This window comes from Jaculus jaculus, chromosome 7 (genome assembly GCF_020740685.1).
Source record: "Jaculus jaculus isolate mJacJac1 chromosome 7, mJacJac1.mat.Y.cur, whole genome shotgun sequence".
Classification (NCBI taxonomy): domain Eukaryota; kingdom Metazoa; phylum Chordata; class Mammalia; order Rodentia; family Dipodidae; genus Jaculus; species Jaculus jaculus.
Window position 1 is genome coordinate 102,421,013 of NC_059108.1, and position 10,154 is coordinate 102,431,166.

A 10,154-nucleotide genomic window follows, 5' to 3' on the forward strand; every position below is an offset into this window, starting at 1 on the left:
CCAGAGAAAATAGTAAACCAAAAACAGTATTGCATCCCTGGTAGGATTTCAGCAACTGATGCCACTATTAAGGAGTTGTAGGATTTATGGGTGGTGATTACCACCACATCTCCCTTTAACTCTTGTATTTAGCCTATTCAGAAGAAAGATGGATCCTGGAGAATGACAGTGGATTATTAGAAACTTAATAAAGTGGTGACTCCAATTGCAGCTGCTGTACCAGATGTAGTTCTTTTACTTAAGCAGGTTAACACATCTCCTAGTACGTGGTATCCAGCTGTTGATCTTACAAATGCTTTTTTCTCCATATCAGTCCATAAAGATGATCGGAACCAATTTGTCTTCAGTTGGCAAGGTCAGCAGTACACCTTTATTGTTTTTTTTTTAATTTTATTTTTATTAGATATGGACATACTTAGTATGTAAATAATACATGTTGGTACCATCCTTTCTCTCAATCCTATTCCTTGTCCAAAGAAGACCTCTTCATTGTTGATGTAGGTCAACCCCATGGGAAATGTGGGTCATACATTTTGGGGGGCAGCAGTAAGAGGGAGAGAGGCAATGTCTCTGTGCATAATGTCCCAACTTGTGACTGTAACAATATTTCCACCCCTCTTCTGCAAAATTCGCTGAACCATTTTGGGTGCACTTTAAGTATACTTCAATGAGGGGCTCTTAGAAGCCTCTGGACCTCTGATTGGTAGGCATTGAGTATCCTCAGTGTGTATCTTTTTTCACCCTTGTACTGATGTCAGGTTGACCAAGAAAGCAATACTCTTGCTCATTTCTCCAGTTCCTCTGTGGTTTTAGTTGGGGCTGGGGTGAAGTGTGCTGGGTCTTTTATATCCTCAGGTCCCACTCCTGTCTGAAAAAGAAAAACAGAATCTCCAATGGAGAATGAAGTCAGCACTGGTTAAATGGGATAATCATTATCAATTTAGAAATAACTTATAGGGTGTAGACCCTCTTATAGCCCAAGACTAGAGGGAGCTTGACATTGAAAAGCAAAATCATTATCTGGATATGATTCTGATTTGTTTCCCAGTTCCAGATATGGTTTTCTTTCCACTGAGTGGATCCATTAGCCAATCCAAGAGCAATTGGTTACCCACCATGGCTCCATGCTACTATTGTACTTGTGTGAGCATCATGTCAGATGTCAGAATTTTTGCTTCTGGTTTTTTTTTGTTGTTGTTGTTGTTTTTTTTGTTTGTTTGTTTTTCGAGGTAGGGTTTCACTATAGCCCAGGCTGACCTTGAATTCACTATGGAGTCTCAGGGTGGCCTCAAACCCACGACAATTCTCCTACCTCTACCTCCTGAGTACTGGGATTAAAGGCATGCACTGCCCTGCCCAGCTTAGATTTTTTGCTTCTAAGTAGCTTAGACATTTAGTTTCTCAGACAGATGTTGACCATTTTCCCCTGGTAAATCATGTAACAACTTCCAGCACTAGATGGGCTAACTGTCTGGGGACTGGCTCTCTTCTGGATTCCAACCAGGTCTCTCTGTAGTCTGTGGCAGCAGTGCATGGTATCTTCAACAGTAGCGTCTTACCATTAACCTCTGCTGGGTAATCAAGTGCTCTGACAGAAGTCTGTCTTATTTGTATTGGAAGACATTGTAGGTCTCTCCAATTAACAGCTTGTTGTGAATGTTAACCATGTCCTGGAACAGGAAATTGCAGGCCAGAGCAAAGAGAACAGAAAGAAAAAAAAAAAAAAAAAAAAAGGAAAGAAAGAGAGAGAGAAAGAGAGTAAGAGAGAGAGAGAAAGAACAATAAATATTTAAGGTTTGGCTTCATCTTACCCTCTCCAGGGCCCTTCGATTCAGGTACTCCCCTTAACATCCTGTTGAGGTTTTAACCTTTTAGTCTAACTTCCAGGATATAGGTTTCTATGATACCAGTACAATTTGGGTTCAATTTTGTGCCCCCCCCTTAGTGTTTTACCTAAAGGTTATATTAGTTCCCAGCCCTGAGTCATTGCTTAGTTAGCAGGTATCTTGATTGCCCGTCCCTTCCACAAGGTTTTACATTGGTCTACCATATTGATGACATTATGCTGATTGTATCAAATCAGCAGGAGGTGGTAACCACTCTGGAGTTGCTGGTACAGCATATACGCATCAGAGGATGGGAAGTAAATCCATCCAAAGCTCAAAGACCTCCCACCTCAGTGAAATTTCTAGGAGTTCAGTGTTGTGGGGCATGGAGTGATACTCCTTCTAAGGTGAAACCTAAGTTGTTGCACCTGACAACTAAGAAAAAAGCACAATGTCTAGTGGGCCTATTTGGATTTTAGAGAGTGCATTCCTCACTTAGATGTCTTACTCCATCCCATATACTAAGTGACTTAGAAAGCCACTAGTTTTCAGCAGGGCTCAGAACAAGAGAACACTCTTCAACAGGTTCAAGCAGCTGTACACACAGCTCTGCCACTTGTGCCATATGATCTGGCCAAACTGATGGTACTTGAGGTGTTAGTGGTAGCAAGTAGGAATGCTGTTTGGGGCATTTGGCAGGCCCCCATAGGTGAATCACAGTGGAGAGCCTTGGAATTCTGGAGCAAGTCCCTTCTGTCATCTGCCAACAACAATTCTACCCTTGAGAGAAAGATCTTAGCTTATTGGGTCTCGGTGGAAACTGAATGCTTGAAAATGGAACATCATGTTACTATGTGACCTGAGCTTCCCATTATGAATTGGGTGTTATGCTATATGAGCCACTGGGCCATAAAGTTGTAAATGCAGGATATTTAGGGAATGTGTATGAGGATAGAGCTCTCTGAATGGGCAAAAGATATAAATAAACTTGTTAATGTTCATCAGAAGGTGACCACATCAGAGGACAACTTTAATAATCAAGTAGATAAGCAGCAGTCCATCATCAAGTGGACAGTGGTTGGGCTCGAGCAGGCCCTGAAGGCACAAGTAAGCTACATGAAGAAGTTGCCCAAATGCCTATGGTTTTACTCTAATTACAATGCCTTCTGTCCCCAACCATGCACCTATGGCATCATAGGGTGTGACCTATGATCAACTGACTGAGGAGGAAAGGACTAGGGCATGGTTTACAGATGGTTCAGCACAATATACAGAAACCTCTCAGAAGTGAACAGCTACAGGTTTATAGCTCCTTTCAGGGACAACTCTGAAGGACTGAGGTGGAGTCAAGTCTTTACAATAGGTATAACTGTGGGCAGTGCACATGGTTGTGCATTTTGTTTGGAAGTAAAAATGGACAGATGTGTGTTTATACACTTATTTATGGGCTGTGGCCAATGGTTTGGCCGGATGATCTGGAACTCAGAAGGAGCACAATTGTAAAATTGGTGAGAAGGATATTTAAGGAATGTGTATGGGGATAGAGCTCTATGAATGGGCAAAGGATATAAAGAAACTTGTGTCCCATGTTAATGTTCATCAGAAGGTGACCACATCAGAGGATAATTTTAATAATCAAGTAGATAGGCTGACCTGTTCTATGGATACTGGGAAACCTCTTTCCCCAGCCAGCCAGTCATTGCCCAATGAACCCATGAACAAAGTGTCCATGGTGGCAGGGATGCACATTATGCATTGGCCCAACAACATAGACTTCCACTAACTAAGGCTGACCTGGCTATGGCTTCTGCTGAATGCCAAATCTTCCAGCAACAGAGCCAAACTCTGAGGCCCTGATATGGTAGAATTCCTTGGGGTGACCAGCCAGCAACTTGGTGGCAGGTTGACTACTTTGGACCCACTTCCATCATGGAAAGGGCAGAATTTTATCCTTACTGGAATAGACACTTATTCTGGGTAGGCATGTGTTTTTCCTGTACATTATGTTTCTGCCAAAACTACCATTCATGACCTTACAGAATGCCTTATCCACTATCATAGTATTCCACACGGCACTACTTCTGACTAAGGAACTCACTTCACAGACAATGAAGTACAGCAGTGGGCTCGTGATCATGGAATTCACTGGTCTTGTCGCGTGCCCCACCACTCTGAAGCAGCCGGCATGATAGAAAGGTGGAATGACCTTTTAAAGAAATAGCTATAGTGCCAACTAGGTGGCAATAGTTTGGAGAGCTGGGGGAGTGTCCTCCAATAAGCTGTATATTCTCTGAATCAACATCCTATATATGATACTGTTTCTCTTATAGCCCAAATTCTTGGGTCCAGGAATCAAGGGGTAGAAATAGGAATGTTCCTGCTTACCATCACCCCAAGTGACACATTAGCCAATTTTTTGGTTTCTCTTCCCATAACCTTACACTCTGCTGTTGTAGAGGTCTTTGTGGAAGATTGGGGAGTGCTTTTTCCAGGAGACACAAAGAACATTCCATTTATCTGGAAGCTAAGATTTCCCCCTGGCCACTTTGGGCTACTGATGTCATTGAGTGAACAGGCTGAGAAAGCAGTTACAGTTGTAGCAGGGGTGATTGATCCAGACTATCAGGAGGAAATCAGACTGCTCCTCTACAATGGAGATAAGGAAGAGTATGTCTAGGGTGCAGGAGATCCTTCAGGGCATGTCTTAGTGTTACTCTGCCTTGTTATCAAAGTCAATGGACATTTGCAACAATCCAATCAAGGCAGCATGATAAAGGGCCCAGATACTTCAAGAATGAAGGTATGGGGCTGGAGAGATGGCTTAACGGTTAAGTGCTTGCCTGTGAAGCCTACGGACCCCGGTTTGAGGCTTGATTCCCCAGGACCCACGTTAGCCAGATGCACAAGGGGGCACACATATCTGGAATTCATCTGCAGTGGCTGGAGGCCCTGGCGTGCCCATTCTCTCTCTCTCTCTGCCTCTTTCTCTGTCTGTGCTCTCAAATAAATAAATAAAAATAAACCAAAAAAATTAAAAAAAAAAGAATGAAGGTATGGGTCACCCCTCTAGGTAAAGGACCAAGACCTCCTGAGGTGTTTGCTGAAGGTGGAGGAAATACAGAATGGATAGTAGAAAAAGGCAGTTACAAATACCTGCTAAAGCCACGTGACCAGTTACAGAAACTAGGACTATAATTGCCAGGAGTGTTTCTGTCTACCTGGTTAAGAATGTTTGTACATATGTATACCAATGTTAAGATGTTTCTGTTCTTCCTTTATTTCTCTATCAGGTAACTAATATGGATTAAGATTATATCACTAGATAACTGCTGTTGAGTTTATATTTGACCTATTGTATTAGAGACTAGGTATTCCTTAAGGAACCTTACTTTGTGTTGGGGGGGAGATGGTGCATTTTCAATTGTATGTGGAATAGTTATATCCTGTTAGGCTGAATTATGACCTTGTTACTATCTTCATTGGGAAGTTAAATATGATGCAAGGAGATATGGTTTGGTGTCAACTTGGCAATGGGGCAGACTTGTGTTGGTTAAGTTTCATGTCAACTTGATCTATTTAGGAATCCACAGACATTTCTCATAAATGGGTCTCTGTGGTTGCTTCAAGGGAGGATTAACTAAGGGAATAATTCTTCCCCCAGGGTGAGCCCTTCTTCCAGTGTGGGTTGCATCTCTCAGAGGGGGGCACTTTTTCTAAGGAAGCTCTGAAAAGGTAAGTATCCCTCCCACCTGGTTGCCAGTAAGTGCTTCTTGCTGCTTACTGCATTCCAGTGTGGACTGAAGATGAGCATGGACTGAAGACCAGCTTCTCTCCCGACCTTCAGTACCAGAATGGAACTTCTGAAGCATCCAGCCTCATGGATTGCGGGGAAAACAAGTGTTTGTCCTTGTAGGATCTTCAGAGGGTGCTCTGTTTTAAATGTGAACCATATTGATGCATGATGGGGTTATAACCACAGATGCACAAATTTTGGAGATTGCAGATACATCAAAGTCACCTGGGAAAGTGGGAGGTAGGGAACTGGGAGCTCTGGCCTACTCATTCCACTTGCATGTACTCTTCAGCACAGGGGAAGCAGGGGCTAGGGAACCATGAGCCTGGAGGCTGGAGAGCCAGTGGGAAGAAGCTTGCTCCTACAGTGGCTGGTAGACCTTCTGAGTTAGGAGAATAGGGATTTGGGAACCCAGAGGCCAGTCACTAAGGAAACCAGAGCAAAAGACCAGTTTCTGCTGCCCACAGGCAGGGAAAAGGGGACGCCAAAACAACAGCAGGGATGTCGTGGGACCAGGGAACTGGAAGGTGGGGAACCAACTAGGAGCTCAGACCTACTCACTCCATGTGTGGCTCCTATAGAGTTGGGGAATCTGGGAGTTGGGAACCCAGGGACCATTTGATTAGGGAGGAGGAGCAAGGAGCATGCTTCTATAGCAAGCTTGCAGGGCCCAGGCAGCCCAAGCCAGCAGCAGAGGAACTGACCAGCAATGGGGACATGGGGGGGAGGGGGAGGGAGACGACATCTGGCCTACTTACTCCTCCTGTGCACCCTCCACAGCACAGGATCTGGGAATTGGGGATGCAGAGGTCCTTCAATCAGGAAGGCCGAGTAAGAGGCCTGCATCAGCAACGAGCTTTTAGGGTCCAGACAGCCCCATGCCAGCAGCAGGGGAACCAACAGAGACCAGGGAATCCATGGGCACACCCTCTGGAGAAGGGGACTTGGGAACTGGGGCTCCAGGGACACTTCAATCATGAAGGAACAACAAGGACCCTGCTTCATCGGTAAACTTGTAGGATCCACGCAGAGCCATGCCAGCAATAGCGGAACCAACCAGGATCAGGGAATTGTGAGGAAGGGTGGGAAAACAGGAAGATCTGACCTACTCACTGCGAATCAGGGGATTTGGGAATTGGGGACCCAAGGGCCCTTCAATCAGGAATGTGGAGCAAGGGGCCTGCTTCTGAAGCAAGCTCACAGGGTCCAGGCAGCCCCAAGCCAGCAGCAGGGAACTGGGAGGAAAGGGTGTGAGGGGGAAAGGTGACAGGAGAATCTGGCCTTACTCACTGGATGCTGGCACCCTCCAGAGCTGAGACGAGCTTTTAACTAAGAATACCTGAGCCTTTGGGGGGACATACACTGAAAGTACCACATAGCTCTTGCATTCGAGAAAGAATATTATCAAAATAAGGTCATGGAATGTTGACAACAATGCAGATCGCTACTCAAATTGCATGGAATACAAGAGAAAGCTTTTCTATCTGGTTGTATTGAGGAAAAAAAGAACATGTTGTATGATGCATATCAATGAGTGAACATAGTGAAGATATAAAACAATTTGAACTGGTTTAGTGCCAAATCAGATTTTAGCAAAACAAAATGTGGTGAGAAATGCATGTTTAATTAGAAAGTAATGGCATGAATTTGAGGCTAGAAGCAATAAGCATATTACTTTAGAATTCTTGGACTCTATTGGTATATGAGTGGCTTGGCAATTAATATTTGCATGAGCATAGGGAGTTATATTATCAGTATTGTCTAGTGTCACTATTTCCCACTTAATTATGTAATATAAATATGGGAGAAATTAGCACTATTTCATTGTTAAAGATGTACTACAAATATACTAATTCCAATGTACAATCATTTATTTTGGAAATGAAAGGCATACTGTAGCTTTTAGAGTTATTTCTTCTACTTTGTGGTCTTGTGAGTGCATTATTTACATAACTTACATTCAGGTGTTACGTTTTGTTAACTGTTATAAGTTAAGAAAGTGGATCATATTGTCATTAATCATGCACAATGTTCCTTTTTTATTCTTAAGTTTACATTTCTAACTCTAATATACCAATACATATAGGAGGATAAAGAGAAAAAATAGCACCAGAAATAGAAATAATAATACTTTGCAGCTTATAGTTTTAGCCATGTTTATACCCCAACAGATACAATTTCCCCACTAAGGCAATCACTTGCACCACATAATCAGATCTCTATAATGTTTGATGTTAGGTTGGTTTGAGCACAGAACACATTTATTAAACTCTTGAGGTGCCAGAGCTATTATCCATACTAAGGCTTTGGTGATCTGTATCATATCATTATCAACCTTTGTGAACTTTAAAGACTAGTATATTGAATTTCAAATTATTTATTAATTTGCTTATCTCCCTTTTTGTGATCATTATTTATGCATTAAAAAGTATTTTACATTTTCAATAAATAAACAGTGGTCATGTTTCAAACCCAATCCTGGAAAAGTGAAATATAGGTAAGATTCCATTTGCCTTAGAGTTTTATATTTCAAATGTTGAGGAAGATAAACTGAAAAGTATAAAACAAGGTAGTGAGAATGTTCACAGGGGCCTGCAGAGGATCTATGGCAGAGTCTTTATAGGGCCCTGAGAAGGTTACTCAGGAAAGCTGAACAGAACTGAACCTTGAATTGTGACTAAGCATTAGTTACACAAATCCAAGAGAGATGACAATTGGTAGGACAATGTAGACTGAATACATTCTATGTGCAGCTACATTGAGGTAAAGGAGAAAATAGTGGTTGCAAAGAAAAAGGATGCATGAGGAAGAGAGATTGACATCTTGAAGAGATTCTGCATCACAATAAGGAATTTGTCCTTAGAATGACAGGGATAATTGATTTACATTTCAAGGAGACAGATATGATCAGCTCTGCATCACTGAAGTCGCCACAGAGATTAAATTATATGCAAAGAATGATGCATGCATTACATGTGACTGGAGGTCTAGAGAAAGGAATAAAATCTCTTGCAATTAAAATGAGTGAAAGAGAACTATGGTTTAAAGACATTTCCATTAGTCTATTTTTCCTGCCATTTCATTGGGCTAAGAGCACACAGTGATAAACAGTTTGACATGGAAATAAATCAAGCAAATGTCAAAAATGCATTTGGTGGTGCTGATTACATTTACTCAGTGAAATATATATACATGCATAATGTCTTGTTGACTTCTGCTTTAAGAAAGGAAACTGTTACATACATCAGTCACTTTATTGCACCTCTTGAATGCCATGCATATTACAAATGTTCTTTTGAATTTAAAATGTCTTGAAACAATTCTATAGTGTGCAAATAAATGTATGTTTACAATAGACAGACCAATATGCTCATTTTAGATGGTGGCAGATAACTTGTAGACTACTTGAAAGTATGTTGAAATATCATATATTATTTGAAAAGATTTATAGAAATCGCATATTTAACATTGTTTCATGAAATCATCACATTATTTGTTGTACCTAGTAATATTATTTACAAGATTTCGTTAAAAATAATAATTGTAGCCAGGTGTGATGGTGCATGCCTTTAATCCCAACATTCAGGAGACAGAGGTAGGAGGATTGCTGTGAGTTCGAGGCCACCCTGAGACTACACAGTGAATTCCAAGTCAGCCTGGGCTAGAGGGAGACCCTACCTCAAAAAACCAATAATAATAATAATTGTGGGGAGGAATTATGATCATGTCATACTGGGTGTATCTATGAAGGCTGTCAACATTTATTAAAAAATAAAATTATTTTTTTATTTTAATATTTTGGTATGGAATTCTTTATGAATTTGTGTGTCATCCTTGCATAGAGGCCATACTAATCTTCCCTGTATCATTCCAATTTTAGTTTATGTGCTGCCAAAGCAAGTACAAAACCAAGAATTTTTGATCAGAGTTTAACTGTTATATCAAATATGCTAAATAGGTAGACAATCAAGCCTTCTCCAACCCACTCATCATTACCTAAGGGCTTGCTCCCTGAGAACCCTGGAGTAATAAGACAGGCAACAGTTTCTACATGGTGTTCATGCTTGGAGCTGCAAATGCCAAAATAAGGCAAAACCATGAATAAATAAGAAAAGAAATTCTCTGCAGTAAAATAAGATCTTTAGAAATTAAATCAAGTTTATTTTGAGAAAGTGGCCAGGTTTGGGCATGCAATCAGCCTTCCCAGCTAGAGTATCACTCAAGTTGATTGTGCTTGAAAGGAAGGTAGTTGTCATAGCTTCACATTGCTTGGATGAACCTCCAAACCAGACATAGGAGGAACAGAATTTATTTGAAGCTTACAGATCCAGGGGAAGTTCTATAACGATGAAAGATGCTGACCCCTTTTCACAGGTCCACACAGAGAGTATACATCAGCAACAGCACCCTGAGCAACCACACTCTATGAACTCCAGGAAGAGCTCAAGCACTCTCATATCTTTAGACAGGAATTCCAGATCTGTCACTACATCTTAGTGCTGGACCATAGGATCTTCTCACAGTGACACCAAGTT

The 10,154-nt window shown here is 41.5% G+C and overlaps 1 non-coding gene across 1 annotated transcript; it reads right to left on the bottom strand.

Annotated features, from left to right (window-relative positions):
- Nucleotides 1-9,411: 9,411 nt before the first annotated feature.
- LOC123462514 lies at nucleotides 9,412-9,523 on the bottom strand. The gene has a single exon (XR_006638329.1). It is a non-coding gene; the product is annotated as a U6 spliceosomal RNA (small nuclear RNA).
- Between the last annotated feature and the right edge of the window lie 631 nt (nucleotides 9,524-10,154).